The sequence below is a fragment of the Bos javanicus genome, chromosome 7, assembly GCF_032452875.1.
Source record: "Bos javanicus breed banteng chromosome 7, ARS-OSU_banteng_1.0, whole genome shotgun sequence".
Taxonomy (NCBI): Eukaryota; Metazoa; Chordata; class Mammalia; order Artiodactyla; family Bovidae; genus Bos; species Bos javanicus.
In genome coordinates this window covers 83,723,437-83,736,114 of record NC_083874.1, presented here as the reverse complement: position 1 = coordinate 83,736,114, position 12,678 = coordinate 83,723,437, and the positions used below count along the sequence as shown (strand labels likewise).

The 12,678-nt window shown below is 37.6% G+C and overlaps 1 protein-coding gene across 2 annotated transcripts in view; it reads left to right on the top strand.

Moving 5' to 3' along the window:
• EDIL3 (EGF like repeats and discoidin domains 3) overlaps positions 1-12,678 on the top strand; it is a 484,817-nt gene that overhangs the window by 195,210 nt on the left and 276,929 nt on the right. The gene's annotated exons all lie outside the window — the stretch shown is intronic.

The following is a 12,678-nucleotide window of genomic DNA, read 5'->3' as shown; positions in this document are numbered from 1 at the left end:
GCAGAATGGCAATATGCAGCCTTGTCGTACTCCTTGCCAAATTTGGAACCAGTCAGTTTTTCCATGTCCAGTTCTGTTGCTTCTTGACCCGTATACAGATTTCTTAAGAGATATGTAAGGTGTTCTGGTACTCCCATCTCTCTAAAAATTTTCCAGTTTGTTGTGATCCACACAGTCAAAAGCTTCAGCGTAGTTAGTGAAGCAGAAGTAGACGTTTTTCTGGACTGCCTTTGCCTTCTCCATAATCCAATGAATGTTGGCAGTTTGATCTCTGGTTCCTCTGCCTTTCTAAATCCAGTTTGTATATCTTGAAGTTCTCAGTTGAGGCTTCACCTACTGTTGAAGCCTAGTTTGAAGGATTTTGAGCATCACTTTGCTAGCATGTGAAATGAGCGCAATTGTACGATAGTTTGAACATTATTTGGCATTGCCCTCCTCCGATTTTAAAAATGAAAACTGACCTATTCCCATCCTGTGTCCACTGCTGAGTGGAGAATACGAAACTTTGGAAGGTCTTGGAAGGAAGGGGAGATTTGGAGGAGACAGTGGGGTGAAGAAAGGCATTCTGAGCTGGGGAACCATATAAGCAGATTCTTAGGAACAGATATTGTCTTCTTTAGGTGATAGGATAGTAACTTAACCAAGTAAAACATTCTGATTCCTTTTCATGAATAGTGGCGGTAACACTGACTATCTAAGATTAGTGTAAACTTATGAACTTCAGAATTCCAGGCAGTAGGAGACCGACCATCCCAATAATACAGTTAATCGAGTACATCATTCCACTGGGGGGATTAAAAAACTTGATGACTTTGTAGGTATTGTTTATGAGACAAAAAAAAAAAAAAAACTTTCTCAGAATGAGATATTTCAGTTGATCTTTATAGAAAACAACACAGAAAATATTTTCCAGAATTCTTGATTTTAATCCAGGGAATTATTTGGAGAAGTTTGGTGTTAATAGCTATAACCCTGGTGCCTTCAGCTTGAGTCAGAATGATAAATCTCCTCACATGTTTTATTCATTTAAAAATTTATTCCTGAGTTTGACACATGTATACTGGGAATTAGGAACTATGACACTATTACCCAGCTTCCTTATGAGACCCCCATCTTCCATGTGACATAGATTCCATATGATCAGAAGTGAAACTGGAAAAGAAGTTAATTATTGCTGTTCTGCATCAGTTTCATTGCTCTCTTGTTTTTAATTCTTGGTTTGTATCGGTGACCTTTTCAGTGTTTGGGCAAGCTTCCCCTAAGCTTTTATCCAGTGATTAAGAAGCATTCATTATGCACTCTGTTTGACATGGTCATTACTTAATGTTCACTTAACAAAATTCTACAAGACTAAATTATCACAGTGGGTGAAGAAACAGATGGCCAGCTGGCTGGTATCCATGCCTGCTTTGTTTCATGGTTTCTTGTCTGCCACAAAGAAGTCACATACGAGACCTAAGGAGGCCATTCAAACAGTAACTTGCCTGTCCAGCTGTGTTTCAATGTCCTCAGCTATGAAGTCTGGGTAGGCACCCTTCCCATCTTAGTGCTCTGGATGCCTGAGCTACAGGGCTCTCACTGCCTCATGATTAACATGGCAGTCACAGAGGCCAGATTCTGAAAGAGAAAATAGAAATCCTTTCCTCTACCTTCTGTCATTGGCTTTAAAATCAAAATTGCTCTGCTAGATTTCAAAAGAAAGAGCTGTAGTTTTGTAGAAAGAGTGCACCTACTTTTAATACCTATGTATAAGATTATCTGCAGTCTGGTATTCTACAAATTACCACAGCCTTCAGCAGAGAAAATTGAACTTGGCTCCAGGCTTAAAATTGGGTTGTCGCAACCTGCTGTGGATGAGAAAGAGCTACAAATGAAAATGCATCCAACCTCTAAACTTTAGGTTTTTGTTATAGACTATGAAATGTAGTTTAGATTATATGCTGTTATTCCTAAAATTATTAATAATTTTCCATCATGTATTTACGAAGCAGCATTAGAGAATCTAGTACTTTATCAGAGTCTGTGGGGGTATAAAAAAATACAAGGCGTAGGCATTCCTGTGCAAGAACCGTTTATAACCTCATCGGGGAGACAAGAGAGATGCATAAAATAATTAGAGAAGGAAGCAGTATACAGTGAGATGTTAATCACATAGTACAGGCAGCAAGTTCAATAGAAGAAGAAGGTGAAGAGCTGTCAGAGGAAGATTGATGGAGAACATGGAAATTTTGTAGCTGCTTAGAGACACCATGTAAAACAGCGAGATTGCTTGATGCTTCTGAAACCTGGGCTCAGATATTTGCTTATAATGGAAATACCTTGGTCTCTGTCTTTTCTCCATGCCCTGTCCTAGTGACACATAGAAGAGGAAACAAACCAAAGTGGCTAACGGCAAACTTGAATGATGTCTTACCACTTTCTACCACCTGCTAATGTGTATTCTGGAGCTCGAATTGTATTTTGCAATGCATGGTATGTGCATTCTGACAGATGCACTTTTCAGACAAGTGATTTGCAGACTTCTACTTGGAAACAGCTCCGTGATTTTTAAGGGCTTTTTAAGTAATTAGAAATTAGTACGATTTCTGGGCATTACTCAGAGCTGGTTTACTACAATCACTAGAAGCAGAAAGGGATTTTTTTTCCCCTCTATGGTTCAAAAAAGTATTGAATGTCAGGTTTTTTTCACTTAGATTGGATTGCATTTATGGGTCCTAAAGTCTTTGGGGAAGTTTCACTCTCTTACTCTGTTGGCCATGGAAAGAAAAGGAAAGCATAACACTGATCATCATGATCATCCATGCTTTAGATACCCATGTTTCCTTTAGATTTTAAAAATGTTTATCCTGTTAACCCAAGATTTCAAGGTACACTTAGGTCTTCTGTTACTAACTTCAACAATAATAATCATTACTTAATTTCCTAGGACATTCTATCGTTTATAAAAGGATTCTGTATACTATGGTTTATGTTCATAGGCATAGTAAGCCAAAATTGATGTCTTTTATTTTAGAAAGAAAATAAAAGGGCAAATTATCTTTTGTCTTGTATTCACTATATATGTTCTGTTAAGGATAACATCACATAATCAATCAGAAAGTAAGTATTATTAAGTAAAGATGTCCTAAAATAGCATGTTTTGAAGAATTTATATATATATATATATATATATATATATATATATATGCATTGTGACTACAACCTAAAGAGACAGATATCTGTGTGAGTTATAAAGCATTCTGAGCTGGTGGTGGGTTTAGGAAGTTTATTTTGGCATCAGTGCAGGATGAACAGGGGATAAATGGACAGGGGAAAAATGTTAGTTGGAGCTATAGTAACAGTCATCGCTTTGCAAACGATAGATCCTTTAGCTCTATTTTGTTAATAATTTTTAAAATCCATATTAATATTAATATTTAATCATATCTATTGAGAAAAGAGAACATAACAGATATTGTTATACAAATGATTACATGTATTTATAGAAATAATTGATTTGAATTGATGTTTTTGAGTTTGGGCTGGAGAAGACTCTTGAGAGTCCCTTGGACTGCAAGGAGATTAAACCAGTCAATCCTAAAGGAAATCAACCCTGAGTATTCATCGGAAGGATTGGTGCTGAAGCTGAAGCTCCAGTACTTTGGCTGCAAGATGCAAAGAGCTGAGTCATTGGAAAAGACCCTGGGATACTGGGAAAGATTGAAGGCAAAAGGAGAAGGGGGTGGTAGAGGATGAGATGGTTAGAGAGCATTACCAACTCAATGAACATGAATATGAGCAAACTTCAGGAAATAGTGGAGAACAGAGGAGCCTAACATGCTCTAGTCCATGGGGTCGCAGAGTCAGACATGACTTAGTGGCTGAACAACAACAACATGGAAATAATGTGTATAATGGCTTTCTCTGAGTATTGACTCACTGTGTACTGCCATTGGCAGGCCCAACTCTAAACTAGATTAAATGGATAAAGAGTAACTGCAAGAAATCTTAATTCTTTCTTCAGTACTTCCTTCTATCTTGCAGTGACAGTTCCTCCCTGATGCCATCTAAACAGCCACTTCTGCGCTCCTTCTTGGGACTGCTAAAAAATTAAACTGCTTTCCTGATCTCCAAAATCCTCAAAACTTTTTACCACACTGTGTGATGAGAGCAAAATGAAATTAGTTTTAGCTAAGCTGGTAGTTGTTAATAAATGTGAGTGCTTTGTCAACCAACTCTAACATTAGATGAGGGTTTCCTTAATCAACTTCTTTGCCACAAGAAGAAACTACTTGGGGACTGTAGTGGTTTGAAGAGCACCTCTCCAAAATTCCTGTCTGCCACGAATCTCAGAATGTGACCTTATTTAAAAACTGAGCCTGTGTTAGTTTGCTAGGACTGCTAAAAACAAAATACCACAGCGTGGGTGGCTTCAACAATAGAATGTATTTCCTCACAGTTTTCAAAGTGCAAGATGAAGGTGTTGGCAGGCTTGGTTTCTCCTGAGCCTTTCTTCCTGAGTTGTCATAGTCACCTTCTGACTTTGTCCTCACGTGACCTTTCCTCTGGTGATGGTTCATCACTGATATCTCTTGTGTGTGTCCAGATTTTGACTTCTTAGATGGGAGATTGGATTGGGTTACAGCCCATATATATGGCCTTCTTTCATCCTTATTCCCAAATGCAGTTATGTTCTGAGGTTCTGGAGGTTAAGGCTTCACCATGTGAACTGGGGGGCAGGGATACAATTTAGCCATCACAGAGGCTTTGCAAATGTAAGTAGTTAAGGATTTTGAGATGAAATTATCCTGGATTTGGATGGGCCCTGAAGGATGGAGGCAGAGATTGGAGTTACGCTGCTATAGTCCAAGGAACTCCAAGAGCCAACAGAAGCTGGAGAGACAGGAGGGAGTCTGCCTAGTCTCCAGAGGGATTATGGCCCTCCTGACACGTTGACTTCAGACAAAATAAATAACTGTTCTTTGAAGCTACCAAGTTTGCAGTAACTTGATAGAGTAGCTCATGGAAACAAGTACAGGGTCCCTAAACCTGTTCTGATCACTAGTTGTATCAGTGTTTTCCTTTGGACAGATATATATAAAGAGAGGCCAATATTAATCCTTGAGAAGAAAGTTTATCAGTAGGGTATTTTAAAAAAATCTCTCTTTAGCTCCAGATTGCAATTTTCATAATCTTTTCAAATATTTTATGTTTGAGGAACAATTTGTTCATTTTGCTGATTCTCCCCTTAAATGGAATGGTTTGGATTAACTATAATTTACCTTTCTGAATGCATACAAAATACCCAGAAAATATAGACAGTTTTTTTTTTTTTCCCTCAAACGGCTGATTTTATAGTTTACATTTAAAAGAGAGGAGGAGGAGAAACCAGGAGGAAGAAGGAGAAGAAGCAACTAGTGTCAAAAATGATTTGAAAGCATCAATCATGTGAATATTACCAGAATAATTTCTTCTTTTTCAACTAGTTATAGAGTGACAATGACTCCAAATGGAAACTACCAAAATGTTCAGACCTCATTAAATGTAAAAGCAACGCTATGATATGATTTTAGCATGTTTTTAAGACAGGAATTTGGAGTGAACTTTTGGGTCATAACTGTTCCTATTTGGTTGTACTGCTAGAATAAATACTGAAACAATGCTCTTTTTATGACCCTATTGGTATTTCCTTATTATATAATCCAAAATGTGCATTCATTTTTAATATCTAGATGCCAATGTTTGGAAACATAATTTGTAAAATTGACTGCATCTATGTATACCTTGTCACAGGAGAGTGTTACCCTATTTACTTTGTAATAATCTGTTTTCACACTATACAGAATTAATGATTTGGGGCATAGTCTCTAAATGTGTGGAAAAACTAACTGTCCTACATATATGGAAATCACTTCAACTCTCTATAGTTGGAATTGGGAGAAGGTCAATGCAGAAAAGTAGAAAAGCACATATAGATCTATTGCTTTTGTGAGTGATTAATCTTGTTGACATATTTATATGAGCTTGCATAAAAATGCCTGGAGAGCATGCTGTTGACTTCAGTTGTTCATTAATATTGATCATATGCTGTCCCCATTGTGTTAGGAGTTACTTAAAGATTACCTACAAAAGTATTACAGCATTACTGATTTTAAAACTCCCTGATGCCTCTTGTATCTTGAAAGTCCACTTATACTTTTATTGTTAAGAGTGATATTATCAAATATTGTTATCTATCAGATCATTTCAACTTTTATGAATACTAATCAGAACTGAGGCTCATAACCACCACTCTGGATACTTCTTCTGTATACCTGTGATACAAAAAGAAGCAAATTTTTGAAGTAAGAAGGAATTGAGATCACACTTGTTTTAATAAGCTCTGAGTGGTTCAGTAAGACTCATTTGTTTTCAGAATTTGCTCTACTATTAAATTGTTTTCAAAATTATGTATCAGCTATAGATTAGTGCTGACATGTTATTAAAAAATGTTATCAGGTGCCCTAAATATTCCAAAATTTTGGCAGCAAAAATTATGATGTGGTAATATTACAAACATTTGTTAATATATCACTAAGAGAATTATATAATTAATTTTTCAGAAACTATTACATAAACAAAAAATATTAATACTGAGCACAGTACATAGACAGTAGAAGATAGTCATTAAAATTACCTTATAACCTGGATAAGTAAATATTTTCTTGAGTTGTTAGCTTCCTCTTGTAGCAGCTGACAATCGTAACTCCACTTAAAACATGTATCACAAATAAGTAGCTGAGTATACAGCACATAATAGATACCTAATAAATGAATATTATGCTGAAATAAGGAAAAATAAAGAAAAACACTTTTATGCTGAACAAGGTTAGGGTCAGTTTCTTCTCACAGTATGAGAGCAATGTAAATGCTATATGTGATGATCATTATGTATAAGTGTGTGAACACCTTAAAATGATACCTACTTACTTCCAGTATCAAAATAGAGAAGATTGTTAGATGATGAGGAAAAAAACACAAAACAGACAGAAGTTTCCTAGAATCTTTAGTTCTCATATGATTAGTCCGCTTATCATTTGGAGAAAGACACCTGCAAACTCTTGACACATTTTAATTGTCACTGATTAACATCAAACACAAAAATTTTTGGCTACATGAACATTTGGTGAGTTGAAACCTTGGGCTACATTTATCATCTTTCTGTACTAACTTATATTCTGATTATTTCATCTTGCTAATGCTTCAAGTGAATGTCTTTATTTACACAGGAATTGTTCAGTTAGGAGGCCAAAACACTATTGATAGGATTGTATAATGTCACGTATTTCTCAATTATGTATTTGCTAAAGAATTAAGATATGTGCAATCATTGTACATTTAGGGATATAATAATATCACACCTGTGATACTCTACAAGCTTATACCATATTAGATATATAAATTTAAAGAATTTGAACCTTAGAAAGTGTAGAAAAGTTAGACTATCTTAATTACCAATTGAAATGCCAAAAGGTATTTATAACTTATAAATCTTATAAGCTTGAATGGGGTTAGGCAAAAGATATGGTGGTTATCACTCATTATTGCCACACCCTTTTTATTAAAGATATATTGTAAACCTACTGTGTGCCAACCATGACTTACCGCAGAGAATTAAGGGTCTAATGGGGGAACATGCCACGTAAGCAGTCATTTCAACACTCTGTCATGAGTTTTCCAAAAGAGTATATGTGTGTGTGTGCATGCGTGCACACACATGCTCAGTCACTCAGTCGTGTCCGACTCTGTGCAACCCCATGGACCATAGCCCACTGGGCTCTTCTGTCCATGGGACTTTTCTGGCAAGAACACTGGAGTGGGTTGTCATTTCCTTCTCCAGAAGAGTATGTACAAGGCTTATAACATCAGTTTCACAGTACAGTTGTTAGGGACAAAATAGAAAAAGGAAAGAAATCTATATGTTGGTCAGGGTCAGTTTCTTCACAGTGTAAGCAGCAGTATACACATACCAAATACATCACGAAATAGTGGGGAAATCGGAGAAGGCAATGGCAACCTACTCCAGTGTTCTTGCCTGGAGAATCCCAGGGACGGTGGAGCCTGGTTGGCTGCCATCTATGGGGTTGCACAGAGTCGGACACAACCAACGCGATTTAGCAGCAGCAGCAGGGAAATAAATACTCATGTTTGACAGCTGATTTCAAACACAGCTAAAGTGGAGTATTGTTAGCATGGCAGAGACTCTCTATATTCATGATATCTAATACACTCTGACCAATTTGCTGAAAATATTTCCATTTAGGAAGGTTTTGGAAGGGTTTGGCCTTAGTGAGTACTTGCTAAATTCTGGAAGCATCTATCAAGATTGACTGTATTCATCTACAGATCTGTAACTGGGCAGGAAGTGTAGCTTAATGGGAAGGACTTAGGTTTGTAGTCAAGCAGAATGTGTTAAAAAAAAAAATCTTGACTTTTGTGGTTAGACTCACACTTAACCTTTCTGAGTAAGCCTGTTTTTTTTTTTTTTTTTTTTGCTTAAAGAAAAAAGATATGTTCTTAACAAAGTATTGTAAAGAATACTATGTATTTCATGTTGCCTAGCATATAAAGCACTCTTAAAAGGTTAAATGCTTGCCACCTTTGCTTTATGTCATCTTTGTCATATAAATGAAAATCACTGAATTTCTTGGAGTAGGAAAAATAACAGTAGCAAACAGCCTTTGTTACAAGTAATCTTTCTCTGAAACCAAGATGTCAGCTGAGGTCAATGCTATCTCTGCGGATATAAATAAAATGAGCTCCAATTCTCTAACTCCTATCTTTGGGGAATTCCAGAGGCTACACCAGGATTACTTGATAGACTTTGCCTGTGCCCCCAGGAAATATCTATAGAGTGTCTAAGACTAGATAGCTGTCAGCTCAGTTTTCAGGTTCCTGTATCCACTGGATTCTTGAGTTCCCTTGGGATCATGTGCTGCAACTCTTCTTCCATTCTGCCAGGATGAGCCTGATGAATGGAACAGCCCTTTCCCTCTGACTTCCCCCAATTCCATACATAGGTCTGTGTGTCTAGCAGACTTAGATAGTCCCACAAAGACAGGTCACATAGTAGCTTTACAAACAAAACTGAATTTTAGGCATGGTAGTTTCTTACTAGCCACATTTCTTCCCATATTACAGCCTCATAGCATACTTCTATGAGCATACCCCCTTGCCCCTTGAAGTTGACTTCCAGTTCTGTTTGCAGGGTCTCCCCTCCGGGATTGCCCCCATCCATTCCTAAATCCTTCCTTTATAAGGCAGAGCTGCTGACTCCTCCTCAGCCAAGTTTTACTTTTCCAGAGATGTAGAAGCCTTGATTAAATGTAATTATCCCTTCCAGGCTCATATTTGCTCCTTGTTCTTCCAAGTGACTTCTGTTGACCACTTCCCTCGTAATCGTGTCTTTAACTGCTCCCAAGGACTGGCATTGGCCTTACTATTTCAGTTGTTTGTTTTTTATCCCTCCCTCAGCATTATAAGTAGAAAGTGCAAGTGTTAGTTGCACGGTCATGTCTGACTTTTTGCAACTCCATGGACTGTAGTCTACCAGGCTCCTCTGTCCATAGAATTCTCCAGGCAAGAATACTGGAGTGGGTAGCCATTACCTTCTCCAGGGTTTCAATAGAAGGGAACATGAGAAATATTTCTTTTCTTTCTGATAGAAATCACATCGCTCTCCTGTTGGGCCAGAAAAGCTTTATCAATTTTGTTTTTAAAAAGTTTTTTCCTACTAGAGGGAATTCCTCAAACTCAGTTTTCCCCATATTAGTTGAGGTTTTTGTTTTTATTTTTGAGAAATCCTGAATTCTTTTTAGGCTTGTTTCCTTATCTGCAAAATTTAAAGATTGGATTAGATGATCTCTAACACTCCTTATTTGTTTAAAATTATATATTTCTTGGGCGTCCCTTATGGTTCAGCTGGTAAAGAATCCACCTTCAATGCAGGAGACCTGGATTTGATCTCTGGGTTGGGAAGATCCCCTGGAGAAGGGAAAAGCTACCCTCTCCAGTATTCTGTCCTGGAGAATTCCATGGACTGAATAGTCCATGGGATCACAAAGAGTCAGACATGACTGAGTGACTTTCACTTTCACAAATATTCTTAGGTTATAATTTTTTTTTTTTTTAGCAATTACATGCATGGCTATCAGTTATCAGTTAATTAAAAAACCTGTCATGTATTTTTGTATTTTGAGTGAGTGAACTGATGAGTCAAAGTTCTAATATCACTTTTACTTTATTCTCCCTTCCCCATTTGACTGATTCTGTAAAGAATGTAGGTTTTAGAGTCACAGATTCTTGGCTTGAGACCGAATGCTTCATTTGTAATGTTCATTTGAGAAATATTATCTAAAATTTCTGACCTACGGTTTTTAAAAAAAGGTAAAAGAGAATAATATAGACAACAACCTCTTCTAGTTGCTGGGAGGAATAAATGAGATTATTTATCTGAAAGTAATTTGTAACTTGTCTGGCATTGTTAACGTTAATTAATTTGAGAGGAGGGAAGAATTAGAAAGTGAGAAAGAAGAGGGGGAAAGGTTTCTATAGCATGGTTTGCATCTCTTGGTGATGGGAGAAAATGGTCCCTGGTGTTGCACCTTCTTCTTGTCTCAGTCATTGACAACATACCATCTCAAGGGCAGGTGTTAGTTGGTGTAGTTGACCAGTACTGCAAGGCACAAGACTGCCTACTTGAATAACTGTTTTATTTTTAATTGGTATGGAGATATCTGAAGAAAATTATGGACCCATTGATTTCTTTGCACTTTTTGAAAGTCAGCCATACAAAGATCTTGACAGCATAGTTGTCATATTGTTGCCTATTTCATGCATATGTTTATTAGGTTATATAATTATTGACTGTCATGGAATGTTAAACTGTAAGAAACACTATCAAAGAGCTGCAGGAGGAGGTAATAGAATTATAGAATATTCCAGGATAGCATTGCCCAAACTCTTAAGGGCTTCCTGTTGTTAACTTTGTGATGATGGTGAATTTCCTTTTCTGTCATTAAGATGTTAAAGGGTATTGACCCACACTTGAGTAGCCGTTCACTGTTGTTCTCTGTTATAGCCTTGTCTGATGGAGCCCCCACCAGTTGGCTCAAGTTATCACCATTCTCCTGCCAACACTGTTACCTTCTCTCTGCTGCTGCTGCTAAGTCACTTCAGTCGTGTCCAACTCTGTGCGACCCCATAGACGGCAGCCCACCAGGCTCCCCCGTCCCTGGGAAAAACCACTGGCTTCTCTTCTTCTCCTATGCCCTCCAGGACTCTGGAATTCATCTCTACATACAGAGTCAGATACTTAGTTTAATAACACTTGCTTTCTTTTTCTAGTGTGTACATTTTAACTGTCCTTTCAGAGATTTTTGTTTCATATAAATATATTCTAGTTTTTCCAATTTAAAAAAAAGGGGGGACAAAAATTAGACAATGCTATATAGTTAGCTTGATCTCTCTTCATCTCCCAGGGAGAGCTTTTTCTTCCTTCAACTTGTCTCTTCTTCACAACATCCAGTGTGGATTCTGCCATGAGTCATTCAGCATCCTCCAAGAAACCAGCTATTAAACAGAATTAGAGAGGCAAAGGTTTATTAGGGGGAATAACTGATGGACAAGAGGGAGAAAGCGCAAGAGTAGTTAGGATGAGCCTTCAGACTGACACAAGCCTGTGGACTCTGAAGTAAGGAAAGGACAGAAGGATTATTGCAAAGAAAACAGTATTCTTAAATGCTATGCCAGTTGAAAAAAATCTCAGCCATAGCAAAGGAGTACCCCAGGGGCAAGAATGTGTAGTAGAGGAGTCCAGGTTCAGGCAGAACTGATTCAGCTGTGCAATCCCAGAGGTGGAGCACCACACTTCTATTGACTCTCAATAGAGGTACCAATTGAGGTATTGGTACCTCAATAGAGGTACCAGGTACCAGTCATTCTGGTGAAGTTACTTTTTCAAGGCTCAAAAATAACTCTCTGTCTCTTCTCTATCTTTGCAGCTTTCAATGAGCTACTTCCTATTCATTGGCAAAAATTGAAGTTCTCTTGAAGTATGCCCCACCACAAACTCAAAATAGTCAATAAAAGTATTGCAACCAACCATCCACTTCACTTGGCCTATGTAGTTACAATGACTTTTAAGTTTATGCTACTTTCACCAGCAGGGCACAAGAGCTCTTGCATGTTCTTAACTCTAGAAATTGCCATTCAGTATTGCATTTTAAACTGGAGAAGGAAATGGCAACCCACTCCAGTGTTCTTGTCTGGAGAATCCCAGGGATAGGGGAGCCTGGTGGGCTGCCGTCTATGGGGTTGAACAGAGTCGGACACGACTGAAGTGACTTAGCAGCATTGCATTTTAAACATGCAGAGGAGATTTTATAATCTGGAACCTTAGTAGCAATGTTTTACTTAGTGCTAATACTTTTTGAATGTTTGATATGTATGTGTTCAGGCTATTTTATATGTATGAATTCTTTTCGTCTCTGTCATTGCCTTTTGAGGTAGATTGTATTATTATAGTATTGACATTTCACAGAAGATGATACTGAGGTAAAGAGAGGTTAAATAAATCATCCAAGGCCACATGGCTAGAAAGTGGTGAAACCAGTATTCAAGCCCAGGCCGTTGGTCTCCAGAGCCCTCACAGCTTCTGCA